Here is a 13,635-nt window from a genome sequence, read left to right on the forward strand (position 1 = left end):
TAGCCAGCCTGTACAAACCAGGACAACAAAGTTCATCTCTATACCTGCTCTCATCGTTAAGCCATTCTTTCTTATTTGGCTGTTGAACTCCCACCACAGCGAATGTTCTGTATGCCTACATCCACCACGCAGTACCATGCAACCTCGGCTGAGGCTTTTTGGAAAAAAAGAAGAAAGCAGGGCAGCCCAAAGCTACCGGTTCACCGCAGGTAGCTTTGGGTACAGCAGCTTTTTTCCTGCAGGCTGCAAGAATGCGCAGGGCAGGAGAACTAGTGTTGCGCTCCTCAGTATCTCTTCTAGCACTGCTCCCGCTCCAGTGACCCCTCTTCTCTCTTCTCCATATTACAGTACCCACTACGGCACGCACTACCTTTCTCAGCCTTCTTGCACAGACCGTCCTCTGCTCTGTCTCATCCTATCTCGCCCCCTCCTTCCAGGCACCATCCAAACCCACATTAACAAGACAAGGTCAAGCAGATTTGATCCTGACAAATCTTATTAGCTGAGATCATTTCTAAATTATGGTAGCTGGACAGCCACTTACCACGGTGATTCACTGCTTCAGGCTCTTGCCAGGTTTCTCACCCATCCTGATGAATATAAACATCGCAAGACAAAAAGAACAACTGGTTTTGCCCACCGTGTTTGATTGGATGCTTTTAACTTCTCCTCTCACTTGAGGTTACAACTGAAACTGGATTAATGTAATTCCTTTCACCTGGGCATATTTGTTAACTTCTCTCAGGGAGTTCAGCTCACACAGAATTTAGTAATGGTCCACTGCAAGAAGAGTGTGTAATATGTGTCCTTAAATTAGCTATCCGGGCCATCGGTTTATTTAGCAGATACAAGGCATATAAGCAAGGCCTAGGACCTAAGCAATTACAGAATATTTTCTCTCCCCTTGAGCTACAAAAGCAATTCATCAGTTCAGACATTTTTTATAGCCAAAACCATAAGAATGCTGCAGAAAAATTACTTTCTAACTTTGGGTACAGAACCTGCCTAAAGGATGCTTCCTGGGTCAAAGACAGCCCCAGCTTTTTCCTTCTGAGAACAGTGATTTTTACATCTATTCTCCCACATTTTAAACAAATAAGCAGCTTATGACTTCTAGGGAAAAAAAAGAAGGGATGAGATACAGAAAAAGAAAGATGAAAGAGTCTATTATCTGTCTCAATTACTTTAAGACAGCCAGAGCCTCAACTGTGGTAAGTCCATTGAGATAATTTACAAGTGAAGTCTGACCTAAGATCTCTTCACCTGATCTTACTATTTTAAAACAACATGACCAAAAACCAAAACAAACTAACTATTGCAAAACAAATCAGTCTTCAATCAGTCTGGTACATGTAAAACTACTCAGATTCTCCCAAAGACCAGAAGGTGCCTAAGTAACAGGTTTATGACACTTGTATGCAGTTCACATGGATATAGAGCTACTACTTGAAATCTCAAATCAAAATAGTTGCCTGATATAACTGCAATTTAAGTTGTCCCCCACATATTTATTCTTACAAGAATAAATAATTTTAGAAAATTAAACTTTGGCAGGATTGTAAAGTTATTTAGAGAAACTATTTATGAGGTACTGATCCTTTACCAGCAAGTTAATAACTTACACTGAAACGAACCAAAGCCCCAGGTGCTTTAAGTAACTAGCAGGTAATTAACTGATTGGCTGGAGGCCAGTAAATCATATTACTTCTACAGCTATGAACCAACCCTTGCTTGATAAAAAGTAATGATATACATTAGCTGGAAGAACATGTATCATTATTATCTGGGAGTGTTTAAGGAGATAGTCAGCAATTCTAAGCTTACAATTCAGATGGAAAATTCTCTGTGAAAAGATAATAGGAACTGATTTTATACAGTGCCTTTTACATTAGAGACAAAATTGCTTTACAAACAACAATTTGGCCAAGGTGCACCGCAGCAACCGTGTAGGCATATCTAGCAGTCTCTAGGCACTTTGCAATACCTCACACAAAACCTAATTAATTATTTCAGCAGAAACTGAAGGACCTGAACAAGATTGGGGCTTTGTTTTGCTTGGCGTCCTGAAAACAGAGACACCTTCTTCTAAAGAAGTTTACAATTTAAACAGATGAAAAAAAAACCAAATGAAAAGGTCGAAAGTGACACAGAGGGATGAAGTGCTAATGGTCACACATGGATCAAAGACCAGTTATCTTCCAGGGTGACCAAAATGGATGGTGGGAAGAATAACTTAAGTGGTCAGCCAGAACACAGAAGGTCTTGCACACAAGATTGTTAGCCAAATGTATCTTCTCTTCTGACCCAAAGGTTACTATCTCATTATTGGAGACCCCTCAAATTTGCCAGGTGCACTGTACATGGAAGTACTCTCTAGCTGTGTATGTCAGAAAGAACTAAGTCAGTAAAGACATTATCTGAAGGCTTTTAGTTAATCCTGCCTCTGAGAACTCAGCCAGACTAAGGAACGGTGGTCCAAGTAGCTCACTGAGCTCTGATGGGTCAGGAGGACCAACACTTCCAGCAAAGATGCTGTGATGTGCAATTGGGAGCAGTAGCTTTTTCAACCACCACAACTGGAAGCAGAGGAGACCCATGCCCTTGGCCACCCTGCTCCGCTGGAGAGCCCCAAGGCACCGTTTCATGCTTTTGTTATTAGAAAAGATGACTCTAAGAGCACAAGGGTGCAAGTGCCCTGCAGCGCTAGATCACCATGCAACTCTGTGCTCCTTGGCATTACCACAAATTACAACCTTTCCAACCTGAATGGCTTAAACCACAACACTGAATATTCTGTGTTAAGCTTCACTCCTCAGAAATAGCTCTGTCAAATTACCACCTTTTCTATCTGTCAGATTCCTTTCTGATATAACTCCAGTATCATTCAGTGAACTAGGGAATGGAGACATAACCAAAAAATCAACTGTTTCATTGTGCTGCTTAGTGGAAGAGTACAGAAGTGGGAACTCAATGCATGGCCAATAACTGCTACCCACGTTATTGGCAGCAGCATGTGTTCAGTCCAGCAGTGTTTGAAATTACAGCAAGAGTAAATACCCTTCAGCTCCCCCTATGCTGAGGAAGAGTTATGTCAAGAACATATTATCAGCCCACGATATCTCTGAAAGAGTTTCTCATAGGCAATGTGAATGAAGAAACCAAAGCCTTTCTGAGTAATCTCCTTCATTTTAAATGGTGTCTCTTCTGCTAGAAACCAGCGAACTATTTCCCTTCAGTGACCAAAGTTGAGAGGCCAATTTTAGAGCTAATTATTAGTGAATATGTTTTTACAAAAATTATTCTAATGCAACAGAAATAATGGAAACAATTTATATTATATTTACTCTTTTGGTAAATATCAACATATTTACATATGTAAATGTAATTTAGCGTATCAAACACAAAAAGGAAGGTCTTGGCTCTGAGCGAACTAGTCCTGAAACTTTTTGCAGAAGAGAAGCAAGTATTTTATCACACCTTCAATAGCCCTGCAAATTCAGGCAGGGGAAAAGACTCTACAGAGCAGATGCAACTCTTGCAGACTGAGTAAGATGAGGGCATAAAAAGAGAATACATTTATACAGAGTACCAATACCTGGGGAAGAAAAGCATAACTTTATTATTTCTATTATTATTCCTATTCTATTATTCCTTGCAATTAGCATTTACAATATTTTTTTCTTTTTTTCAAACAGATCTTGAAACTAATCCATGTTTTTGCCTAAATTCAAATTTATGACATCTCCCCTTAAACTGCCTTAGTATATCCCCTCTATTCCTTTTCCAATTTCACACAACTTTTTATAGGTATGCAATCTGTTTCCCTCATTCATTTATTGACTCAGTAACCTGGTAACCATAATTAACCTGCCAGCATAATCTACACATAAGAGAACCCTGCTTAATTAATGACTTGGATTGCTGGTTGTAACATATATGTGATAATATATGGTAGATATGCAGAGAATTGCTTGGTTTGGTTGATACATTTGGCTAACACATTTTTGCCTCAGCATTAATAAAAAATACCAGTTACGAGCAACAAAATGCATAATCTGTATTTATGTGCTTTCTCTTTTTCTCCTTTGTCCTGCAGAAACTGCAGAAACATACTTAACAAATCCATGGCTTTGTATGGCTGCAGATTGCTAGCTAGGGGATCTCTGCATCTCAAACTATTCCCTCCCACTCATGCGTTTCTACCTGTGTTACCAGGACTGTATGCAACTGCTATTATATACCAAGAACAGTGCACTGCAGACATGTCTCTTCTGGTCATCTGCACCTCTGTTTATCAAATCACCTCTCAGTCCATAACACTTTTCTGCTTTGCAGTTGGACACGGGTCTTGCTAAGAGGCTTTTTAACTATTTAAAATAGGTCTATCCATACTTTGTCTAAAACTGAAAACGCTTAGCTCCTGTCACCGGTAATTTAAATTTGCAGCAGTGCACAGGCCTTTAACTAAGCACGATGAAGAATGTCACCTGCTCTCAGAATATTCTGTGGTTCCAAATGAAATTAAAGAGATATACAGGTGCTTTCTAAGCTGCTGCTATAGGTGCATATTCATGCTGCTATAATCAGCAGTAGCAAGAGCAGTCAGCCTTTTGTAGTAGTACTCAGTGCTTTCTAGGATTAAGCCCGTTCTTAGGAATTTCACCCAAAATTCCTCTTTTTTTCTCTCTTTTTTTTTTTTTTAATGCCATTGGCTATTCACAATATTTCATCCATACTTCCAACCCAGGAATAGATACTAGTTCTACAAATGCTGCAAAGAAAACAATGGTTGCTATTCTTAAATTGTCTGTGTACCCAGGAAAGGCCCATCAGCTGTAAATGTCTCACACCTGACTTGTACACCATCTGTATAACACAAAGAAGAGAGAAACCCAGTAGTCCTCAAGTAAATAGATCACCAACACCGGAGCTTCCATACCTACCGGAGCTTCCTACCGAAGCAGCCTGCTTCCATATAGACTGGATTATGGATCTCGGATGAAAAACTGCACATCTAGTAAGGTAATTATATGTTTCCTACAAAACTGCTGTGTTTCTTTAATCAGTCTGCTTTGAGCTGTAAACGTCATAGAGATCTCAGCGAAGCAGAGGCAGGATTCATTAAGCAATTAAATATGAGAATACAAGGAAGGAACCAATGTACTGATGAATTAGGAAACACTATTCTTTTCTCAGCGCATTGGTTTAATATTAAGCAAAAGCCATACAGATAACACGTCTCTTTAAAAAGTTCACACAGAAATGAAACACAGGGAAAATTAAACAATTTCTCCCCCCCACAAAAAACTCCTCTGAATTTTAGCCAAAACCTAAGTTACACAGTCACCAAAACAAAATCTTACTTTAAAAAAATTCCTAAAAAATTTTAAATCTTAACGCTTACTTTGAAAAAAAGAAATAAAAGAATAGATCAAATTTAATAACAAATTCTTAAGTACCAAAAAACAAATCTGCAAGCAAAAAACCCCAAGTATCAGTAAATATAGTAGGGGTAATGTGCTGTCAGAGATGGAGGCAGGAGAGCGACCGTGTTTTCACTAGACTGAGTTTCTGGACTGTCTTCAGGTACGCTTCCACGCAGAGTTCATTACAATGATTCATATTCAAGGCTGCTGGGTTTGGAGTAATCTCTTGTCAGGTGTTAGATTTAATATTCCTACAACCCTTACTTAGGATATGATTTTCCCTTCTCTTTCCTGTCATTCTTCTCCCATTCTGTCAAACCCAGGAGCTCTGGTACTCGCCGCACTGCCTTACGCCCATTGCTGTAACGGGCCCCACAAGCGGGAGCAGCCCCGTGCTGTGTCACAGCAAAAACCAGGAGGAAAGAGCCCAAACATAAAACAAATTACTTGCTGCCATCATTTTGTCTAAAATCTAAGTGACCTTTTCATGACAAGGCTACACGGCTTGATGCCACTGGGGGAAGCATCAGGAAGTTTATTCTTTTCATTTTCTCCTTTTTTCACTCTCTGTTTGAAAAATGACAAGCTAAAGCAATAATGTAACATTTAATCAACTTTTCTTTTTGCCCGGAGCACACATCTATTATTACCAGGTAACAGTAAAAACCCACTGATTAGGGCACACACACACACACAGAGAAAGGAAAAATATGCTAAAGTGCATAATGTTAATCCTGACTTTTTTCCTGATAAACTATTTGTTCTGAATGTCTTTAAAGAATAATTTGTCAAACCAAAGATCCTCACAAATCAAACAAGCTGCTGAAACATAAGCAGGAGATCCTACTTGTGCCTTAAATCCTGTCTTTTCTGGAGAAAGAAGGAATCCAAACTCTCCGCAATCATATAGATTTGCACCTTACAGACGGCTGGTCTCTGACACCAGGGATTCCCCGGCGATTCGCCAGCCCTTCCCGCGGTGCCACACTCCGGCCCCGGGGCTGGGTTGGATCCTGGTTTGCAGACTAACGTGCAAGTGCCCTGGAGCTCGTTCTGGACGGCGGCTCTTCCCTGGAGGACGTGCAATCAGCCACCGAAACCTCCTACCCAAACGTTGCCTATGTAACCCCCATCACTGATGAAGGATCTGTGGAACCTCAAACGTCAAACCCCTACAGACACCATGCCAGCTATCCTTCATAATACATCCTATCAGGTTGCTTTTCAAATAACATCTTCTTTCATTGCTCCATAAGTACAACGTGCCTCACTAACAAAACTTTACTATAACCTGTCTGCCGGTGTTCTATACCTAAAGCAAACACATGCATCAAAATATAATTGAAGGTAAAGTGACTGAAAGAGTGTGCAGCTAGCTTTTTTCTGCATCCATTACCTGATTATCAAGTGAAATGGAGAGGCTTCAACATCAGTTTTATTTCTGAAGTTTTTAAATTATATTGTTTAATAATTCAGTGTAACGTGCACTGACTTCAAGCTTTGAATGCAACTTTTTATTTCTTCATTTCATATTTTCCATTGCTGCAACATTGATTTCTGACACAAGGAAGATAAACAGCTACAAACATGATGGAATATCTCAACTGCCTGCAATTTTAATTGCCAGTCAGCATTGTTATCAGGCAAACTTTAGTAGCAAGCTGACTCTATTCCTACGTGGAAAGAACTGACAAAAAAACCCAGTCACCTTTATTAGCATTAAAACATACACATTTGCACAAAGGATCAGACTGTAAAGAGGAGAAAAAAGCTCTGTTTTTGATGTGGCATTGCTGATTCAATGCCAGCAGCAGCAGTCTGCGTGCAGTCACTGCTCCCTACCCCACAGTGAGCAGCATGTGGGGCAGGCAGGGAGACAATATGTGGAAAAGGGTGGTCAACTGTGCCAAGATAGCAAAGAAGGAGAAATAATCTCCTACTGCTACCAGCCACCAGCAAGACTATGTTCCTCATCACAGCCAGAGTCAGTGCTATTGTCTCTTCTGCTTCCACTGAACAATATGCATTAATAATTCAAGCCAACCTCCAAGTGTAAAGCAATGAGCATGATAAGTTCATATTCACGTCTATGATTAAATATTTTCAGCTAACACATTTATATTTCAAATTTTGTTTGCCTAAATTGGATTTGCAGTAGCCCGCAACTCATCAAAAAATTAATCACACACTTATTCTAAATAGCACAAAATATATTAATTCTCATGCTACCAAAATACGCCCTGTTCCTTAGCAGCCCAGAACAGATTTCCACACAGCCATTTTATATCTTAGTGTAACAAAAACTTTTGTGCGTCAAGGAAATTTCAGAACTCATAAAAGTCAGAAACTCCAATTTTGTTGAAAGACAACAAGAATATTACAATGCATAAATTTCTGAACCAATCAAACTTGCACTGACACCTTCCTGAAAAATTATATGAACTATTCAAAAGAATAATCTTGGTCTAAAAGTCGTTTGGAAATACGTATCAAAAAGAGGGACAAACAAGAAACCAGAGAAGGCAAAATTAAGATGGTAAATACAATTTCCTAATTCATGTAGAACTGCTCTTTATAATGTATTTTCTAATGTCTTCACAATATCCAGCTACCCTATGTTCATGCTGCATACTCTTGTGTATAGATCACTTCCCTTACTCTTAACAGATAAACTGTTCAATAGATTTTCAAGCAAACAATAGTAATAGTAAACTATTAAAAACAGCATCAGTAGAAATGGTCAGAAAAAAAAAAGGTATTCCATCTGAACAAAAAAAAAAGGTTTTATGGGCACTCTTTAAAGGCAACATAAGCCAATTTAATTAGAGAAATGGGCACATCTTCTGAAACTAGCCCAAATTAAGTCAATACTTTAAAACACTGAAATTAAGCCAGTATCTTAGAATTACTTGTCTAAAACATCAGGAGCAGATAATATCATTACTTAATTTATGCCAGTTTCACACCTTTGTATCTGACTGACCCCCATGTTTTTTCCATTCTCTTAACTCTCAGATTTGGGCAGTGATAAACTACAGTGGAAGTTTCCTTAAGAAACTGGAAATATAAAACTAGCTATGAAGTAGACTTGATCTTACCTGCTTTATTTCATATTTGGAACAGCTACAAGTACATACACACTGGCATTTGCACCAATTTAGACCAGAATGGTTTCATGGAAACAGTGAATTTGCATCGCTATTACTCTTTTTAGGAGAATAAGAGTTTTAGCTACCCGCATCAAGACTTATCTTGATTCCCAAAATCTTCCTACACAAAATAAATCTAAAATTGAAATAATATTCTTGCTAGGCACTTTCTTACTGCTAAATTTTCCAACAGTCAAGAAAGAAGATCAGCTACTATAAGCTAGCATACAGACATAAAAGATCAGATCCATGGTATAATTTTGTCAAACATGTTTCTTTCGTTATTTATATTTCAAAAAAAGAGTGGAAAAACCCATAAGGAAGGACAAAATATGGTATTTGCATTCTTAAAATAATATAGAAGTTGTGAGTTAACATTTTCAAAAGAAATAATCACCAACTACAATCAGTTTTGGAAAGTGTTTAGTTATCTTGATGAAATGATACATTATATCACAAGACACAAAGAAGGCTTATTTGGACAAGGAGAATCAGCTACAGACCAGACTAGAAACTGTAATTCTGAGTGCAAAACGGGATTTCTCACCTGAATTCTCTTACATAATGCAAATGTAAAAACAATACTGTTCTCCCTGGGGGGAAAAAAAAAAAAAAAATCAACACCTACATGCAAACAGTCTGGTTATGAATGAAAATGGCATAGCAGTAGTTTCCCGGTTCATAAAAGTCATGAAGAAACAAGTGCATTGATTTCGAAACCTCTCTTTAATGAGGCTATCAGAGAACCTTAAGGTGAAATTTCCAACTAAAAATATTTGTAGGAAGCAATCTAGAGTTTACTGAACAAAACCAAGTGTATGTTCTCAAAGGGACTAAACTTCTGTGTGACAACTCGCCTCATAGCAAGGCTGCAAACAGAATCAGAGGCTGCACTTACAATACACAACCCTTGTATCATCCACAATGCACCTGTGGGAAAAACACCAGGCTGTATCAGTGTTCAAAGTGTCCTCTGTTCCTCCCTCTGAAATAAGAAAAAGTCCACCACCATCTGCCTTTTGCCGAGAATTTTCACTGAAAATTTTATATTCAGGTTCTCCTGAGGATACGCACTCATGACACAGCTTTCCAGACAACAGCGCAGCTGAGGAATATAACGCCATATAACTCCCTACATGAGTTTGCAGTTTTATGCAAAGCTAATGAGGACCTGAAAACCCAATGGATAGGAGCAAAACACAAGACTGAAACTGTAAAATTATAAATTAACTGGAAGTGAAACCAGCCTTTCAGAAGATTTTTAACAGAGGGAAGGCCATAATTTAATACTATGTTTTGGGGAAGATGAAGTTTGGCTATTATTTAGAGAGCCACCCAATTAGTAACACATATAATATCAGTAAAACATCAGATCTCTCTTGCCAGTTTGCTTTCCCGTAGGAAATGCTAAAGTGCTAAAACCTTAGTTTTGATGTTCTTCCACAAGAAGGTGTGATGGGAAAGGGAACTGAGAGGATGCTGTTCACCTGCTGGCCTCAGATAACCCATCTGAGGTAATTCATTTCTAGATCTTTGCATCAAGCAGAAAAAGCTCTTGTCCTCTACCTCTGAAACAGCATCATGGCCATTCCCTAAGGCCTCCTAAAGGGAGAAAGGCTTAAAGTGAATGGAAAGGTAGAGTCTCAGTGGGGACTTCAGCCCCCAAATTTGGGACTGCTCAGTGTTTTAGGAAAACCTGCAAGTTTCTGGAGTATCCAAAACCTATTTTTAGTAGCAGATTTGTTCATATCTAATTTCGAGTCACAAAGATGATCAGTACATTGCAGATGATTTTTATCTAAATGCTAGAGCATTACTGCTTCACGCCTTAAATATCAATGTGTTACAAAAATAAATAGGCCTAAAAGTGCAAAATGAAGTAACTTTTCCCTCTCATTTCGGTCCATATTTTTCATTTTGAAGAAGAGAGACTAGACTTAAGCATAATATTAAAGTCTGAAGTTCAGAAGTGAATTCATGGAAACCAGATAGGAACTCTTTGTTTTGTTTAAATTATCTCCTATCTAACTTTATTATCTCCCCTTTTAAATTAATGCTAATATGGAAGCATTTTGCCATCCCTTGGTCATAAGCTAAACAATTTAATCTTTATTGAGCAAAAATATTGGCCTCTTCTTTGGGGCCATTATCTCCTTGTGGTTGAAACCTGTGCATTCAATAAATAAAACCTTAGATTTAGCACACCTGAGCTTATTCTGAAAGCCTGCTTTAAGAACACATTCCCAGTGAAACAAACAAGCAAAACCCCAAGACTCAGTCTTGTTCAAGGGGTAACACATTACCCATTGTATCTGTTGCTCTTTGTTCTCAAAATGGTTCAATGAAACAAAACCCAAGAACTATACAGTACCTGTGAATCTTACTATAGCAAGTGTTCCTTTTCAATGTTGCTACTTAATTGGAAAATATAATCCTTTTAAATGAGGGTGGAAGATCCTAAGTATATCTAATATATGTTTATTTAAATCAGCCAAGTGTTGGCCAAAAAGAATATCAAGATTCTATTTAATTTACAAGCTCTGTCCATAGTAAACACTTCATTATCAGCAACAGAAAATAGAAGACGGGATGTTCATATGTGATTTGAGTCACTGCACCAATCCCATGCTACCCTATCTACCAGACATGCTGGAGATTCCAGAGCAGTACATGACATTTTCTTTTAAAGTAGTGTGTTCCTGCACTTGGCCTGGTTTAAATCAGTACTGCTAGCAAAGAGGTGGTAAAATGTAAAAAAACCCCACCTTTTACTTGTTTAATCTGGATTTCATCTTTCATAAGCCCTTGGAGTCTACAGTATTATTACTACCTATTGGGCTTGGAAGCACAAGAATTATACAGAAGTCAGTCTTTTCACCTGGCTCTTATCTCCTTGTTTTAGAAGAAGAGAACTCCTGTCTTCCCCAGATACTCAGTTCTCTCTCCTGCTCATCCGTTCTTGACCAGATCCTCTGCGAACTCCCCTTGGTCTATATAGGGGAACTCCCAGATCAGAGCCTTACAGCCTGAACATTAAATGGAGTTAAAAAAGAATAAAACCAGAAAAACAACATCCCACCCACCCCTCCCCAAAACCAAAACCAGACCACAACAAGTATATATTAGTGTAAGGAAGTACTTTCCTCAATTCACCTAAAATATTTATTTCCTCACTAGTTTTTACTAGTTTACTTTCAAATGTCTGTATCGGTCATGCATTAGCTAAGACACTCCAGGTCAAGTTCAACCAGCCCACTTCAGCAACAAGTGTTTAGAGCGGGATCCTCCCTCTTAAGAGGTTTGGTGAAAGGAAAACAATTTCTCTTACTCTCGATTTGGCAATACATGACTAAGCCCCAACGGCAGATAGCTGTCTTTCTGCAGCGTGAGACACCCAACACTGTCGGGACTGTTATCCCTAGGAAGGAACAGGAATAGCAATGCTCTGATCTCACACGTGACACTCACTGTCTTGCGGACCTGGAAAGACATCTCCGAATCCGTGATTCACAAGACGCTACACGGTACACCTGTACCACAAAGGCAACAAGCATAGTTTCGCCAACAAAGAAAAAAAATCTGCTGCTGCTGTGCTTAACCTGCACAAGGCCTCGCCACCTGCCTGAAACTGTTGCCAGAGCTTCCAATGGATTTTGTAATTTCAAGGGTTTTTTTGCTTAGCGATGCAATGATTTCTCTGTGAAAGATGAAAAGATGATTAAACTGCCATCCTTATAAACTAAACTAAGGTTAAAAAAAAGAGAGAACTAGAGACCCTGGTGCTTTCATTTATCTTGTGCACAGGTAAAACTAGTATTATGAAGTCACAGTTCAACCTCTCAATAGTCCCCCAGTAGAGAAAAAGAGTTTCAGAAATTTGGTTTAACAGCTAGCTTTCCCATCTCAGAAACATCTGATGTTGTTGCTCTTTTAGCAGACCAAAATCAATAACTGTGAACAACAGAAGTAGGTTAAATTTTCCTTTATCTGATTAATTCTTCCTGTAGCTAGCCCCGCTCCTAACTTCTACAGTTTTAAAAGGCTTATCTGGACATAAAACAGTATTTGCTTTAAGCCATATTTTGAGACATTGCTGCACACAGCTGGTCCTAACCCCCTGAGAAGGTCTCTGATTTCAGTGAAGCCACCTGTGCTGAGCAGAGCTCTACTTCTCAAGTATCGGAATTCAAACCATACTTAACCCTCTGTCTGAACACAAGGTGCCCGTAACAGTTCGAGCCCTAACGCTACACATCTTTGCTCTTTCTCTCTTCACTGTCTGTCCTGATCTCTAACAGCTCCCTCTTTGCCATTTCATCTATTCCAGCTTCCAGATGCACACATCATCTCATCAGCTCGCGGTGACACAAACATGCTCTGTCAGCCCCACTCTTCCTCCCACATGCACCAGAAGAATTAATCTCTTCTTCACCTCCTGTCTCTATCCTCCCCAAGCCGTTCGCGTGCCAGCAGTTTCTCAAAGCCCGGATCACGCTCCGGGCAGGTGCGGGATGCAGGCAAACAGGCCTTGGGAAGGGTGGTCTGTGCCCAGGGAGCTGCAGAGACACCACTGCTGTCACTCTCTCTGTCTGAAGGGCTCTCAAGCCGCTGGAGAGCCGGGAATTGTGTGCTACCTTATGCAAAGATGCTGCCTCCTTCCAGCAGCAAGCAGACACGGGTCACAGTGAGAACTCACCACTGACCCTATACCCCCTGCCACCATGAACCGAAGGCAAAGCTTCTGCGGGAGGAGGAGACACACACCTGCCCCCAAGGAGGTATCCATCTGGTTTTGAGAGTAAAGAATGGGGACAGAGAGGAAATTGAATTATATCACTCTTCTTCCCAGGCATGAGTGGTGCATTTCCTCATACACAACGAAAGCAAGAAGCAGTGTTTAAAGAAACATTTAACTCCTGACACAGCTTAATTCACCGGGGCATTCCCAGTCTCTCCTTTCCTAAAGAGGAATGACAACACCCATTCAACAATAAAATGATGCAAAACACATTTGGAAAAACTAAAAAAGAGAACCACCAAACCACCATTCTGTTAAAAAA

Source organism: Haliaeetus leucocephalus, unplaced genomic scaffold (assembly GCF_000737465.1).
Source record: "Haliaeetus leucocephalus isolate CR32 unplaced genomic scaffold, Haliaeetus_leucocephalus-4.0 Scaffold808, whole genome shotgun sequence".
NCBI classification, from domain to species: Eukaryota; Metazoa; Chordata; class Aves; order Accipitriformes; family Accipitridae; genus Haliaeetus; species Haliaeetus leucocephalus.